A 14,912-nucleotide genomic window follows, 5' to 3' on the forward strand; every position below is an offset into this window, starting at 1 on the left:
TCAATTCTTTAATTTCCGTGACAGCAAGACACTATGGGAGCTGTAGTCTAGCATCTCTGGTGCTAGGTTGCAGAAAGTGAAATAACTTCTCTTTGATTTTGATAACCGTTTTACACACACACACACACACACACACACACACACACACACACACACACGAGACCAGTGAAGAGGCTGTATTTTGTCCTCCCCAGCAGAGCTGAATTCCTCAGAGAAAATGCAAGGGAGAATTACAGAAACCGAATTCTCCACCCACCCACCCACCCCAACAGTAGTTTCCTACCAGTGCAGTACAATTTTGGGGGATGGGGGTGGCCCCTTAAAAGCTGAGGGACCCACAGCCTTTAAGAGGCCACCCCCTGACTGGAGCTAGGCCCCCAAATAGTATTTATTTATGAGGTTCATCTATTGCCTCAGTCCACATGCTCTAGCCATGTAATACAGTTATACAGGGATAATAAATAACACAAGATTTATTTTGGCACTGAGAACCCCACAATCGATCCCCAGAAATCTTCCAAAAGAGCCAGATTTTACCCACCATCAGACTCCATCTTAATTTTATGTAAACTTTAATTTAATGAAATTCAAATTAAATGAATTAGATACAATGACTATTATTACCCACTGTAATAAATGTCTTCGCCTTCAAATTACTGCTTGGTGGCAACTTTGGAAAGGTTCAACAGAGACCCTGTTGAAGGCTGAAAGGAGGTTTATGCTGCTCTGGGGGCTATATCAAAAAATTAGGTCCTGATGCATCTAACAGACAGCTGTCAATGCATGTTTTGGAAGGTGATAAGAAAAAGCAATTCTATGCATAGGGAATTTTTTCAGAGAATAATTAGCTACCTCATCTCAAGAAAAAAAATAGTACTTTGCCATTGAAAATGATGCCAAATAAACCAGTTGGCATAATTATTCTTCATAAGACCATTTGGGGCACAGTCAGGTAGGGAAACGATTGTGTCCTAGAGGACATTGCTCTGCTTCTATGCAGCTACTGAAACTTTAACAAAGTCATTATCTTCAAATTTTGCTAGGCACACGTGATCCACACAGACTTTCAAGGAAGAACAAAGCTGCACAGGTGCTACCATTCCATAGAAGTGTAGAAAGGTGCTTGTATGCCCCAAACTATTTTTTCTCTTTATTTTCATTGGCATGGGAAGAATGTTCTGATCCTTTTGGATAAAGATAGGGGTAAAGTGGGTTAGGACGCTGAGCTTGTCTATCAGAAGGTCGGCAGTTTGGCAGGTCGAATCCTAAGTGCCGTGTAAAAGAGTGAGCACCCGTTACTCGTCCCAGCTTCTGCCAACCTAGCAGTTCAAAAGCACGTAAAAATGCAAGTAGAAAAATAGGGACCACTACAGTGGGGAGGTAACAGCGTTCTGTGTACCTTTGGCGTCTAGTCATGCTGGCCACATGACCACGGAGACGTCCTCGGACAAGCACTGGCTCTTCGGCTTTGAAACGGAGATGAGCAGTGGCCCCTAGAGTTGGAAACGACTAGCACGCCTGTGCGAGGGAACCTTTACCTTTACCTAAAGATAAATGTGCATGATGGAATTTCAGTGGCCAGCAAAGAGGTTCCATATTTCTTCCTCCATCCAGAGGAGGAGGGGGGAGTGCGAGAATTTTTAGTCATCTGATGAATGGCAAGGATGAATGAGAATACACAGTGGCCTCCTAAAATGAATAATGGGTCAATCACACCGTAGACAGCAGAAAGAACAGATCTTGGAGGAATTTAAAACCTACTGCTATGAGCCGAGTGGAATAGAGACATTTTCCCCACCATCACTTCCTTGCAGAGGAAGAGGGAAATGATGCCTGCTCTGGGATCAGTGTAAAGCCCTTCCTTTCTTACAAGCCTGCCAAGAAGATTCATGAATCCTCCTTTTGAGCTTTCCAACACAGAAGCTCCTGCTCCAAGGGAAACAGGTGACTTGTTTTCCTGCAGGTTGTAGAAATCAGTTGTTTTCCTTTCAAAATCCACATAGCCCTAAAATACGTATCAGGATTTATTTATTTATTTATTTATTTATAGAAAATCTTGAAATGGAGACAGCGGGTGAGAGAGAGAGAGAGAGAGAGAGAGAGAGAGAGAGAGAGAGAGAGAGAGAGAGAGAGAGAGAGAAGAGAGAGAGAGTCATGGTTTTCTTAGAAAAATAGCTCATTGCCTCACTGGGGCCTATGAATAAGGCCCATTGACAGCAACAGATTCAGGACTGACAGAAGGAAATATTTTTTTCCCAGAGCACAGAGTTAAACTAAGTGATTTTCTGCCAGCAATTCTTAAAACAGCAGCCAATTTGGATGATTTTCAGTGGGTCCGAGCAGATTCATAGAGGATCAGGCTATCGGTAGCTATTAATACTGATAGTTCTTTACCTTCTCCTGAATCATGGGTGGCATGCCTTAAGTGCTGGTTGCCAGCTAGTAACAATGGAAGGCCAGGGGGTTGGATTGGGGTGTTATAACTCTTCAGACCTACAAGCTTCCTACATACATCCTATTGCCTACTGTATACCATCAAACACTGGAATAGATAGGCATATATAGCTATACAGTAAATTAAAAGAATTCACTGAACATCTTCAGTTGCTGGTGGATTGAGACTTTTTTCAATTGATTTTTCAATTATTTTCTTTCCCAATCTTACTGCTTATTGCCATAACTCTCTTCCTTGCTGCAAATGGATGCTTTGAATATAACTTTGCCCAAACTTCCCCACAGCCAACCTGTTACCCTTTCAAGAAGCAATCTGCCAGAGCCAGAGGGAGGTAACCCATGGGATACCTTCAGCCTCTCCAGGTGAGAATCAAGCAAAATCCAGAAGCTTTTTGTTGTTGTTCAGATCCTGACCTGAATGCAGACTTGCTCCCTTTGAAACTGAAACAGTCTTGGCTTGTTGAGAGAACAGGGATAAAGGCCACCACTGGATTCAAACGGGTGAGATGATGATTTTTGGCAATTGTCCAAGAATTACCCAACCACCCAACCCCCCCTCTATTTTAGAATATCTTTTGATTCTCTCTCTCCCCCCCCAAAAAAACAGCTTTTCAATGGACACACGATGCTACAGAAGAGTAGTAGAGTGAGCCAATATATGGGCCTGACCTCTTAATTCACTGTGATTCCGTTCAGCGTTACAGGCAGTCTGTGACTTATCATCACAACTGAACCCAAAGTTTCTGTTGTTAAGTGAGACATTTCTTAAGTGAGATTTGTCCCATTTGGTGACCTTTCTTGCCATGGTTGTTAAGTGAATCACTGCAGTTGATAAGTTGGTGACCTGGTTGTGAAGTGAATCTGGCTTCCCCATTGACTTTGCTTGTCAGAAGGTTGCCAAAGGCGATCATGTGACCCCGAGACACAGCAAAGGTCATAAATATGAACCAGTGGCCAAGCATCCGAAGTTTGATCACATGATCATGGGGTTGCTACAAAGGTCGTAACTATGAAAAACAGTCATAAGTCACATTTTTCAGTGGCATTGTAACTTTGAACAGTCACTAAACAAACTGTTGTAAGTCGAGGACTATCTGTACTCTGAACCAAGCTTCATATCATAATCTTACAGTATCCAATGACTGTATTCACACATGCATAAAGTTAATTACAAGCTAATGGCTCAATCTGCATAGGTCAAGCCTGATTAGTTTTAACCTTGGTTAAGATCTGGGGACAGGTAACTTATATACAGAATGTGAACCCAGCCTGTTCAATTCATTTATGAGTCAATGTACCATGGAAATCCAAGACATATTTGAAATAATTATCCAGGCTAAGCATGCGGTGTGAACACAATTACAGCAGTGGCCAGGTAGAGTGTGGAGTTTTGGCAGCTAGCTTTTCCACCTTAGCCACAAAGAGAAAACGTCTGCAGCCCACTTAGTGGGAACTCTCCTGTCAACATTTGCTAGCACCATTTTCTTGTTGGTCCAGCTCTGAAGATCAGCTTGCCATATTGGGTTAGACTCATCTAGATTACATTGTAGCACTCAAGAGGACAAATATATCACGGTATTTTTAAAAGTAAGAAGGCAATTCTAATAAAGAGAGTTATCTTGGCTGATAGGACAAGAAGTAGTATTCACCAGAAAAGATAACTATTCCTTTTAAATCTATATTGTTCCTGGGCCTTTGAAAAAAAATGTCTATGGAGATTCTCAGTCATCCAGATCATGGTTGTCCCAAAGGTGCTTTCCCAAAATGCAACTGGACTTCCTTTGTTTTTCCTTGAAGATGTTTTCCTTCTCATCCAAGAAGCTTTCTTCCATTCTGAAGAAATGAAGAAGCTTTTTGGATGAGAAGTGAAGAGTCTTCAGGAAAAAGAAAGGAAGTCCAGTCTCGTCTTGAAAAAGCAGCTTTGGGACTTTGAAAGAGAACTTTCCATCTCTTGGGTGTTCCTCCTTTTTCTCCCTCCTTCTGCCCATCAGCATCCTTTTCTCTGACGGATTTCCTTTCTCTTGCGTTCTTTACATTGTTATGGGTCCCGTAGTCATTGTTTAATGGGACAGAAAAAGGCAGGGTCTCTGTTCAACTTCTCCTAGTCGCAATAGTGCCTTTATTCAAACAGAACCTGGAGGCAGCGTTAAAAAAAATGGCATCAGCCTAGAATCCCTACACAGCTATAAGTGGACTAAGTCCAACTCACCCACCACCGGAAATCGATTTATCCTTAGCTAACTCCAAGCAGGTCCTAATCCTTAACTGATAAGACTCCCATGCATAGGTTAAGTAGTAATAAATAATGCCTGACATTAGATCATGGGCCTTCAAACCTGGCCCTTTTATGACTTGTGGACTTCAACTCCCAGAATTCCTCAGCTGATGAATTCTGGGAGTTGACGTCCACAAGTCATAAAAGGGCCAAGTCTGACGACCCCTGCATTAGATCGTATGTTTCCAAAGGGCTTGAGGGACGTGATGTTGGGAACTGATTCATTGTTCACTGCTTCTATCATTCTGGGCACTAACAGAAGCTGACACTGGGGAGGAAAAAACCTTGCTTCACTCCTCGGCAACTGTCCTGCAAGTTTCACCTGCATTAATCTGCATATGAATAAGGAGATGGATCGTGCATGTATGGAACTAATTACCATTACTGCACCAATATCACTAAGCCTTCAGTCTCCTTTTAATAAGCCTTCGGTCTACTTTTCAAGAGCCTCTCTACACTCCGGGCTGTAAAGAGCTTCATGTGGGAGAACCAGCTGACGCTGAAGCTAAAAAAGTTGAAGCTGTTCTTGTTCCAGAAGATGGACCAGAGTGTGTAGAAAATATGCCTGTCCTGGATAAGTTTGCACTTCTCTTAAAGACTAGATTCACATCTTGGGGTTCTTCTGGATACAGCATTGATAGCCACATTACATAAGTGACAAGAAGTCTTTTATTAACTTGGGCTGATAACCTTTTCTCTATTCCTGGAGTGAAGGAATCTGACACTGGAGATGCTTGCAACAGTCACCACAAATTGAATTATTGCAACTGCTTATGGGGTGACTCTTGAGGATGGCCTGGGAACTTCAATTGACTTAGAACATAGCTGTGAGTCCCATTCCTAAGCCAAAGCATAGACAAATAGATGTGAACCAATGAGATATGTTCAGAGATGTCCAACAGTACCTCTAGGGCTATCAATAAAGAGGAGAGGGTTAAATGGTCCTTTGCTTGTATCTAGGTTTTATAGGAGAGAAGGGACACTACCAGAAATGGTGTTAAAGCACAATCTACCAATCTTTCAGTGACAGAAAAATATACCAAGCCCTTCTTCTGTTGGTGACTAGTGCTGATATTACAATTTTTAATGCGAAGAACACTGCGGAAAGTAAATGATGGGTTCCCTGGTTTCACTTCTCCTCCTCCTAAATATCAACTGCTGGCATGTAAACAGGGTTGGGCACATGTAGGGGATGCTTGAAATGATATGACTAGCCATCCGTCAAGTTACCGAATGGACTCCAGGTGCTCCATGTCTCTGACCTGTCAGTTAAACTATTTCTGGAGAGTTTCATTTATTTATTTTTTTGAAAAAAAGCATCATGCCTGTTTTAAAATGTGGGTTTGGTACTCTTCTGAAAGAACGCTAGAACTGAATAAAAAAAAATAAGCTTGGCTGAAAGGTTACAGGCACAAAGGAAGGAATGTCATGAAGTAGACGAAGTTGAGAAGCAGTCAGCGTCACTCTTGACTAATGCTAAAAGGAATGGCAAGGCTGGCAGAGAGTTACTAGCAGCATGCAGAAGTAGGCTATGGAGAAAGCTGCCCCACAACCAAAGAAATAATCAAAAGCAGCAGAGGAGAGAAGCAGCAGAAAATCTGAAATGCATTCATTGGTATAACACAAAGCTGGCAGAACCCAGCTCTCATTCCCAGTTTAAATCAACCTTTTTTTCCCCCAAATAAAAGTCTAGTGCTCTTTCAAAGGAGCATGAAACCTGAGTATATTCAGAAAGCACTCATCAAGTATTACGCTGACAGATACGGTACCTCTAAAGAAGCCAGGTGTTTAATCTCTCTGGCAACGCAAGCCAAACTGGTTACCAAGAGCAGTAGCCAGCTGATCAAAGGAGAAGGTGCATCAGCCTAAACTACCAATAAAATAAATCTGTGTTTATCCCACCCCTGGTTGCATGGTTAACCATGTAATCAATGGCAAGCGTTAGACTGAATCCGTGACAAAAACAGTAGAGAGAGCAAAGAGAAAATACTATTTAAAATCAGAACCACTAAAGACAACCCAGCCATCTCAACAGTGGGCTGGTGGTGAAATCAAGGCAGCATCCTGAGGACCTGCCATTTCAATATGGATAATGGGGCATATCTGTGCCACAGTAAGGGTGATTTAAAGGTTAGTCCTTAGCCAATGAATAGTCTGCATATAGGCAATGCTTTGCTTGGTTTAATTCTGATTGCACTGATTTTATATACTTATCCTGACCCCAGGGTTTTGTTTGATAAACAGCATATACGCACAGGCTAGATATTTCTGATGAAGATACCAATGCCTGAAAGTTCATGCAATAACAAATGTGCTCATCTTTAAAATGCCGTAAGGCTACTATTTGGCTGCAGAATTATAAAATGGTTAGACCACCTGGCCTTGCCTCCATGATGTCTGCCTGTCTTTAAAAAACTGTGTTCCTAAGTAAGACAAAGAGGGATGGAGAATCTGATGGCCTTCATATCAAGCTGGACTCCAGCTCCCATCCAACAGAGATAGACTTGTTAAAGATTGGGTACATTTAGAGCCTATCAGATCTCTCAGCTTAAAAGGATAAATCGGAACTTGATGCTGCCTCTTAACTAGTGATTTGTTCTCACTCATTTTTTTTTCAGTTGTCTGCTTTTAATGGATGGCACAAAATTTAATAGATTCCCACGTGGACTCTTTCCCAAGTCTGGATTCTGTCAAGTTCAAAACATGCAGAGTAAGGAAATAACACCTTCACAACCCTGCTGACATGAATTATTTGAGTCAGGGTTCATCATATCTGAGTCTCTAGATAAAAGAGTAATAAAATGTCTCTGAACATCTGCAAGGAGGTTCCCTCCATTGGGGCAGAATAATCCACAGCCAGCTTCTTTGCAACTAGAAATATATGGCACAGCAGAAAAGCCCGGAATGGCATCAATGTAATAGGAATTCCAAGCCCCAAATCAAAATTTAACCACTTACTTTAAAATAAACTCCCTCGCACACTCAACTGACACATTCTAACAGAAGGCTTCTCATCACAGCATATGTTCAAGAAGAACGCTAGCCTGCACAGTGTTTGAATTCACTGGCAACATTCGGATTCCTTTGGAGCTGTGAGTTTGATTTAGTGGGACTTTCTACCCTTGAGGAATACTTTCTCAAGTGACTTGTTTGCCAAGAGAAATCTGAATACCGAGTATCAGCCAACAGAGCCACCCAAAAAAGAATAACACTCCATGAGCGTCATATATTCAAACTTCATTCAAACTTTCGCAAAGGGCCCTACCAAGGCCTGTTGGGTCTCCCCATAGGATCAGCCTCATGGTTTATGGTGTTAAAAAGGAGGGAAAAATGTATGTATCCGAACTGCCAGCCCAAATGTTGGAGGTGTGGTTGTGAGGATGCAACGTATTATCATATATGGTGGACTTGTAAAAAAGTCAAAGCTTTTTGGATTAAAATTTGGTGGAACATGCAGAAGATATTTAAGAAAAAGTTAAGGTTTTCTCCACAGTTGTTTTTGTTGGGTATTATTACAGATTTTACTGTCATAGACACTAAATTGATGTTGAATCTAATTACGGCAGCAAGATTGTAGCGCAATATTGGAAGAAGGAGGAACTGCCGACTATAGAAGAGTGGACTTTGAGTGGACTTTGAAAGTTTCTAACTTGGCGGAAATGGCAAAGATTTCAGCATACGGTATTTGAAAGAACAATTGCAACAGAGATATATTGTGGAATGGAGAAGATGGATCGAATATATTCAGAATAAATATGGGACTAAAAAGTTTCATTTAGCATTTGAATAAGTATTGGTTTTACATGATGTATTATTAGTTATTTGTTAGTAATATAGTTATGTTTAAGGGGAGTTAAAGTGCGATAGAATTTATTGTTTCATTTTAGCTCGTTAGCATATTTTAGCTTAAGTTTGTAAAGTTTATACCCTGTATTCAGCTCTGGGAAGTGGGGGGAGGGGAGGTTAAGGGAGGGTAAGGGGGAGGGGAGGGGGGAGTTTTTCTTTTTAAAAAATGTACTGTAAAACTTTTCAATAAAAAAAAGGAGGGAAAAATCTCAGAAAGGCTCGGAAGATATACTTGGCTGTTGCTGCTATTATTTTGCTTGAAAACCCAAGTCCTTCAGCTGGTTTGCTTTTGAATCAGCTTGCGGTGGGGAGGATATAGACTAAATCTTTGTGTTTAGGTCAAGAATATGCATTTAATATGTAGCCCTTCTACATACAATTTCCCTCCTGGTTTTCCTCCCCAGGCCCCATTCAGCAATGTTTTACTTTTTCCTACAAAGGAGGTAGTGCAAATGGAGCGTTGCTTTTGCAGCCGTACCAGTAGATGTCCATCTACTGCTTGCACAGAAGCATTGGGGTGGCTGTGAGTTAAGGTATCAAGAAACTGTGATAAAATCAACCTGGATTTTTGTTGGGAGAAAACCTGTGCATCTTCTCATTGGAAAGGGTGATCAGCTGCCTTCCTGCAAGGAAGCTCATCTGCTTCTCCAGAATCAGGAGTACAGGAGTACAGTTCTATTCTAAACAATTCCAGAATCAGGGAAATAGAGACTCCCATTTTAAATGTCCATTTTAAAGAGGCACCGTCAAAAACAACTTTTACAGCTGCTCTTCAGACATTTTAAACGTGGCTCCTACCATCCTAAGTTTCTTTGTCTATTTCCAATGTGGTGAAATATAAAGAACAAAGATTAAAAAAAGTAAGAAATAGAGATGAAGAAAGCAATTTTTTAAAACAGGAAAGATACATAGTTATGCCTTCTTTCTAGCTTAAACTTTCTGTTAGAAACAGCAGGAATGGGCTCGTAGGAAGCCCAGACTGGGTTCCTTGCATAAATGATAAGTGTTAGTAATAGAAGGGGGGGGGGACCTTGAGGCCTCTGATAGAAATGCAGCTCCAAAGAGTTATTTTGTGTGAAACGTTATGTGTAAAAACCAAGAGAAAGTTGAAGATTTTCGAGTTATAATAGGCTGGCCTTTAAAGGGAAAAAAATCATTTTTCTTTTTAATAGACTAAAGCCGACCCTAGCAGGGACTGGACTGCAGTCCAGCTGGAGTCAGGGTTTGAAAGAAGAGGAAAGTAGCCAGCGTTGAAAGACATAAAAGTGGGCGGGAATCCAGGGAATCAGTGGGGAGGGGAGGGGAGGGAGGCGTCGACGACAAACCTCAACTTCACAACATCCCGGCTTAATGTAGTAAAAGTAAGCGGACAAGAAAATGTAATTCTACCTACGTGTCCCCAAATCCAAACTCCGCCCCTTGGTCTCTCTCTCTCTGGCTCGCTTTCCCGATAAAGAAGACGGGAGAGGCGGGGGGGGGGGGCAGGGGGGGAGAGAGAGAGAGAGAGATCGGCGTCCGGAATAGTTTGACCCCCCCCCCACCCCGGTTCCTGGCTGGGAATAAGACGCCAACTCCTCGATCGACGGACGGCCGAACTCGCCCGCCGCCCCAATTCCTGCCAGCCTCTTCCGACCCCCCCCTCACACACGCCTCTCCCCAAATCAGAGCCCCCCCCCTTCTTGGAAGCGCGGCGGGGCACTCGCTTACCTGGACTGCCCGGGAGACAGCGACCATCAGCAGGAGGATCAAGCGCATCGTGCAGGCGCCTAGCCCAGCCCTGCCCAGCCGCGGGCGGGCTCCAGCTAGCCGGCACCCCCCACCACCACCCGCCCACCGGCCCGCTCAGGGGATCCTCCGCATCCCCGCGTCAAGCGGGAAGAGGCGCCGCTGCCGCCAGGCTCCAAGCGTGCCTCGAGCGAGTGGACGGACGGACGGACCGAAGGCGCCCGTGGCCTCTCTCTCTCTCTCTCTTTCCCTTCGCTGGACAGGGCAAAGGCAAGGCGGCGGCCGCCCGGCGCGGCGGCAACGGCGGCTGCCGCTGCTACTGCAGCGGCCACGGGGCGTAGGGGTAGAGGGGGCGGAGAGAGAGAGAGAGAGAGAGAGAGAGAGAGAGAGAGAGAGAGAGAGAGAGAGAGAGAGAGAGAGAGAGAGAGAGAGAGATCCGGCCCAAGAAAGGCTCCGCCTCGCGTTGGGCCAGCCAGGGAGAGCGCCCGGTGCCCTCCGCCGACCCCCCCCCCCGGAGCCCACCTCTCCCTCCGCCGGCCCGGGAAGGAGTGGAGGACGGCGGGGTCCCACCTCTGAGGGGAGGAGGGGGGAGGAAGAAGGAGCCTCTCCTCTCATTGGCCCTCTCAAGCCGATCGCCTGCCAATACCGAGCTCCGGGGAGGCGGGTGGGGGGGGGAGAAGCCCCTTCCCCGGGCTACTACGCTAGGGAGACACAAGGGGCTTTTTTACTATGCCTGGGGAGTCTTGGCTTGGGGGGGAGGGGTGGGGAGGGGAAGGAGAGAGGATAAACCTGCCGGATCGCTACGTGGCCCCCCTTTCAGCCAGCGTCTTCTGTAACCTCGCAGGACCCCATCTCCTCTGAAGGTTTCGTTAAGGGCTGTTAAGAAACGGCCACCTTCCGGGTGATCGTTAGCCTGCCCCTCCCTCCCCCCTCCAAGGAGGATTCTTCCTAGCCCCGGGAAAGGCTCGAAAGAGGAAGGGGTGGGAAAGATGGGGGATGGGAGTGGGGGGGGGTGTTCGACGGGGTTTCAAAATGTTGAGCCTCGCTCAGCCAGCCCCACTGGGGGCTTCGGCTAACGTCGCGATTCAGATCCACGCCGGGTAGAGACTAGAGGAGAGGTGGGAACCAAATCGGTGCTTTCTGCCAAGCTTTAACCATCTGGGTTTGCACCAACATCGTCCAGGGTAAGCAGGTTGTATGTATTGTGTGGAAATGGAAACTGCTAAACCTCAAGAGAATTTCCCCTCCCCGGTTTTTTTTTTTTTTTGATGCAGGTAGCCCTCCGCTTCACAGCCACAATCTAGCCCAACATTTCTGTTGTTAAGTGTGACGTTTGTCAAGTGAGTTGCGCCCCATTTTATGACCTTTCTTGCCACAGTTGTTGCAGTTCATAAGTTAGTGACTCGGTTGTTAAGTGAATCTGGCTTCCCCACTGACTTTGTGTGTCAGAAGGTTGCCAAAGATGATCACATGACCTTGGGACACAGCCACAGTCATAAGTATGACTCATTGCCAAGCGTCTTGAATTTTGTTCACATGATCATGGAGAGGTTACAAAGGTCGTATGTGTGAAAAAATGGTCATAGGTCACTTTTTTTCAGTGCCGTTGTGACTTTGAACAGGTCACTTTCAAGGAGGGGATGAAGATGGGAAAGATAATCTACTTCTGCTAGCGTTACTAGGCCTAGTGGACCCACCTTCCAGGGATCCTAAGCCCCAGTTATATTTCGTGAAAGCTGACTGGCTAATGATCATACTAGTAGTTGAAGAGCATTACTTTTTTCCTATGGGTAAACTATGGCTTGCCTGCCGATAAAAAAAGACAGGACCCAATTGTTGTTGTTGTTAGTTGCGAAGTTTTGTCCAACCCATCGCGACCCCATGGACAACGTTCCTCCAGGCCTTCCTGTCCTCTACCATCTTCTGGAGTCCATCTAAGCTCACACCTACCGCTTCAGGGACTCCATCCAGCCACCTCATTCTCTGTCGTCCCCTTCTTCTCTTGCCCTAAATCTTTCCCAGCATCAGGCTCTTCTCCAGTGAGTTCTTCCTTCTCATTAGATGGCCAAAGTATTTGAGTTTCAGCTTCAGGATCTGGCCTTCTAAAGAGCAGTCAGGGTTGATCTCCTCTAGGACTGACCGGTTTGATCGCCTTGCGGTCCAGGGGACTCACAGGAGTCTTCTCACAGGACCCAATATGTTAGGCCAACTGATGTGGAACAGAGATGGGGCTCAAATCAAGGGGGATTACTGGATATTCCTGCAAGGGGAAGGTTGGGGTACAGAAGAAGCAAATTGGAATCACTGTTGTTGCTGTGATCTTCCTGAGACAGGAAATAACATAGCACAGGGGAGATGTCAGTTTTGCCTGTGCCTCCCTATCTCCATGGGGAAGTGGACACAACTTTGAGAAAGGGTGCTGTATCATTTGTCACCTCATGGACCAGTTTAGGCCAGCAAGCAGAGGCCGCTAGGACAAGGTTGATATCTGCATGCAAAGTAACAGAAGCTTTCAGAAAATTAGACCACGAACAGCAGGAAGCAGGTGGGATTTTCTTTCCACCAGACTATTTTCATCAGATACTCAGCTCTGGAAAAAGTAAAGGGTAGTGCAGGCTTCTGTATCCTAATTGCATCCAAATATGCTAGATTACAACTCCCGTCATTTTCAATCTGCATAGCCAACGATGGAAGTTGTAGTCTAACACATCTGGTGGACATCAGGTTGGAAAAGATTGTTCTGGAAATAACATATGATGACAGCAATGAACTCATCATACAAATGTTGGCCTAAATTGTCTGAAGAGACACTCCTCAGGGTGTCTGAAGAGACACTCCTCAGGGTGCCACCGGTCAGAGAATGTCGGCTGGTGGCCCCCAGGGGGAGATCCTTCTCTGTGGGCGCCCCGGAGCTATGGAGTCAGCTACCGGTGGAGCTCCGGACGGCGCCCGACCTTCGCTCCTTTCGCCGCGAGCTAAAAACATACTTTTTTGAACAAGCTGGCCTGGCCTGATGAGGGGATTGGGGGGGGGGGTTGTTATTGTTATTTTATTGGGTTTTTAAGATGTATTTTAGTATATGGGCATTTATTTAATCTTGTTTTAACTTTTGTAATCCTGTATTTTTATTCTTGCCCTGTTCACCGCCCTGAGTCCTTCGGGAGAAGGGCGGTATAGAAATATTATTAAATTAAATTAAAAAATTAAATCAGCCTTCCTTATCAGCTGTATGGCCAGGAAGAATCCAAATTCTGGAATCCCTTAACTTGGATAGTATGTGATATTCATTGATAATTAATTATTGCATCCCATTTTCTATTTTCCAAAGATAAATTCCATCAGAGAAAAGAAATACAAAAATCAAAACATTTTAAAGGAAAGGGACCTCTAGAATGGGTGGTTCTTAAATTGGGGAGGGGGCTGATTTAAGTGGAATCAAGTGTCTTGGAGTATTGTGCTGTCACCATTGCTGGGTCTTAGCAAAGCTAGCCACAGATGAAGGGTGACCAAGCTCAGGCATATGAATAAGAAAGATTCAATAACAATAATAAGAGTTGGAACGTACCTCTGAGGTCTTCTAGTCCAATCCTTGCTCAGGCAGGAAACCCTATACCAGGGGCACGCTGGCTGAGGAATTCTGGGAGTTGAAGTCCACAAGTCATAAAAGGGCCAAGTTTGAAGACCCCTGTCCTATACCATTTCAGACAAATGGTTGTCTCCATGCTTCTCATCTTCTTCTGCTGAGCTATAGAATTATATATAAAAGAGGGGACCACACCTATCTTGGGAAATGAAACGAACCTTTATTGTCAAAGTACAACTATGTGTACATTGAGATTAGCTGAGCCTCCCTTTGTGCTCCCACCCCCCAACACACAGTGACAACAAACCCTCCATCTTATTACACCATGTGAACCAACTACATCACACACCGGCCTCCCAAGTCAATTCTGCATAAAATTCACAAAAGTTATTTCTCATTCAAAAGCCTAACAGCCCACGGATAAAAGCTGTTTTTCAGCCTGTTGGTGCGGCTGGCTATACTCCTATATCTCCTACCCGATGGTAGGAGAGTAAAGAGATACCGTCCAGGGTGTGAGTCATCCCTGAGAATTTTCCTCACTCTTCCAAGACAACAAGCACTGGCGATGTCATCCAGTGGTGTCAGGGGACAGCCCACAATGTCTTGTGCTGTACTCACCACCCTCTAATACTTTCCTATCCATGGCTGTCAGACCAGCATACCAAACCACAATATCCTACGAGAGGACGCTCTCTATGGTAGACCAGTAAAAGAGGTAAAAAGGGCATTTGGTTGAGGAGCAAGTTCAAAGAGCATAAAAAGGAGCAGAGACATGAACTAATGTCAGAAGTACCCCAAACTTCTTGCACCCCTCCAATGATTAGGTTCTTCCTCTCTCAAATTGATCCAGCCTCACAGGAAAGAAAGATTCCTTTACTTTTCATTATACTCCTAATGACTCCAACCTAAGATGCAGATGCAGCTCAAAGCTATAGTTAGCTTTGAAATGCAATGTGGTAGCAGTGCCTGTTCAAGCAAGCAAGCAAATGGAAAAGAAACAAATGCAGAACTGCTTCCCAATCAATTAGA

Source organism: Vipera ursinii (assembly GCF_947247035.1).
Source record: "Vipera ursinii genome assembly, chromosome: 2".
Lineage (NCBI taxonomy): Eukaryota > Metazoa > Chordata > Lepidosauria > Squamata > Viperidae > Vipera > Vipera ursinii.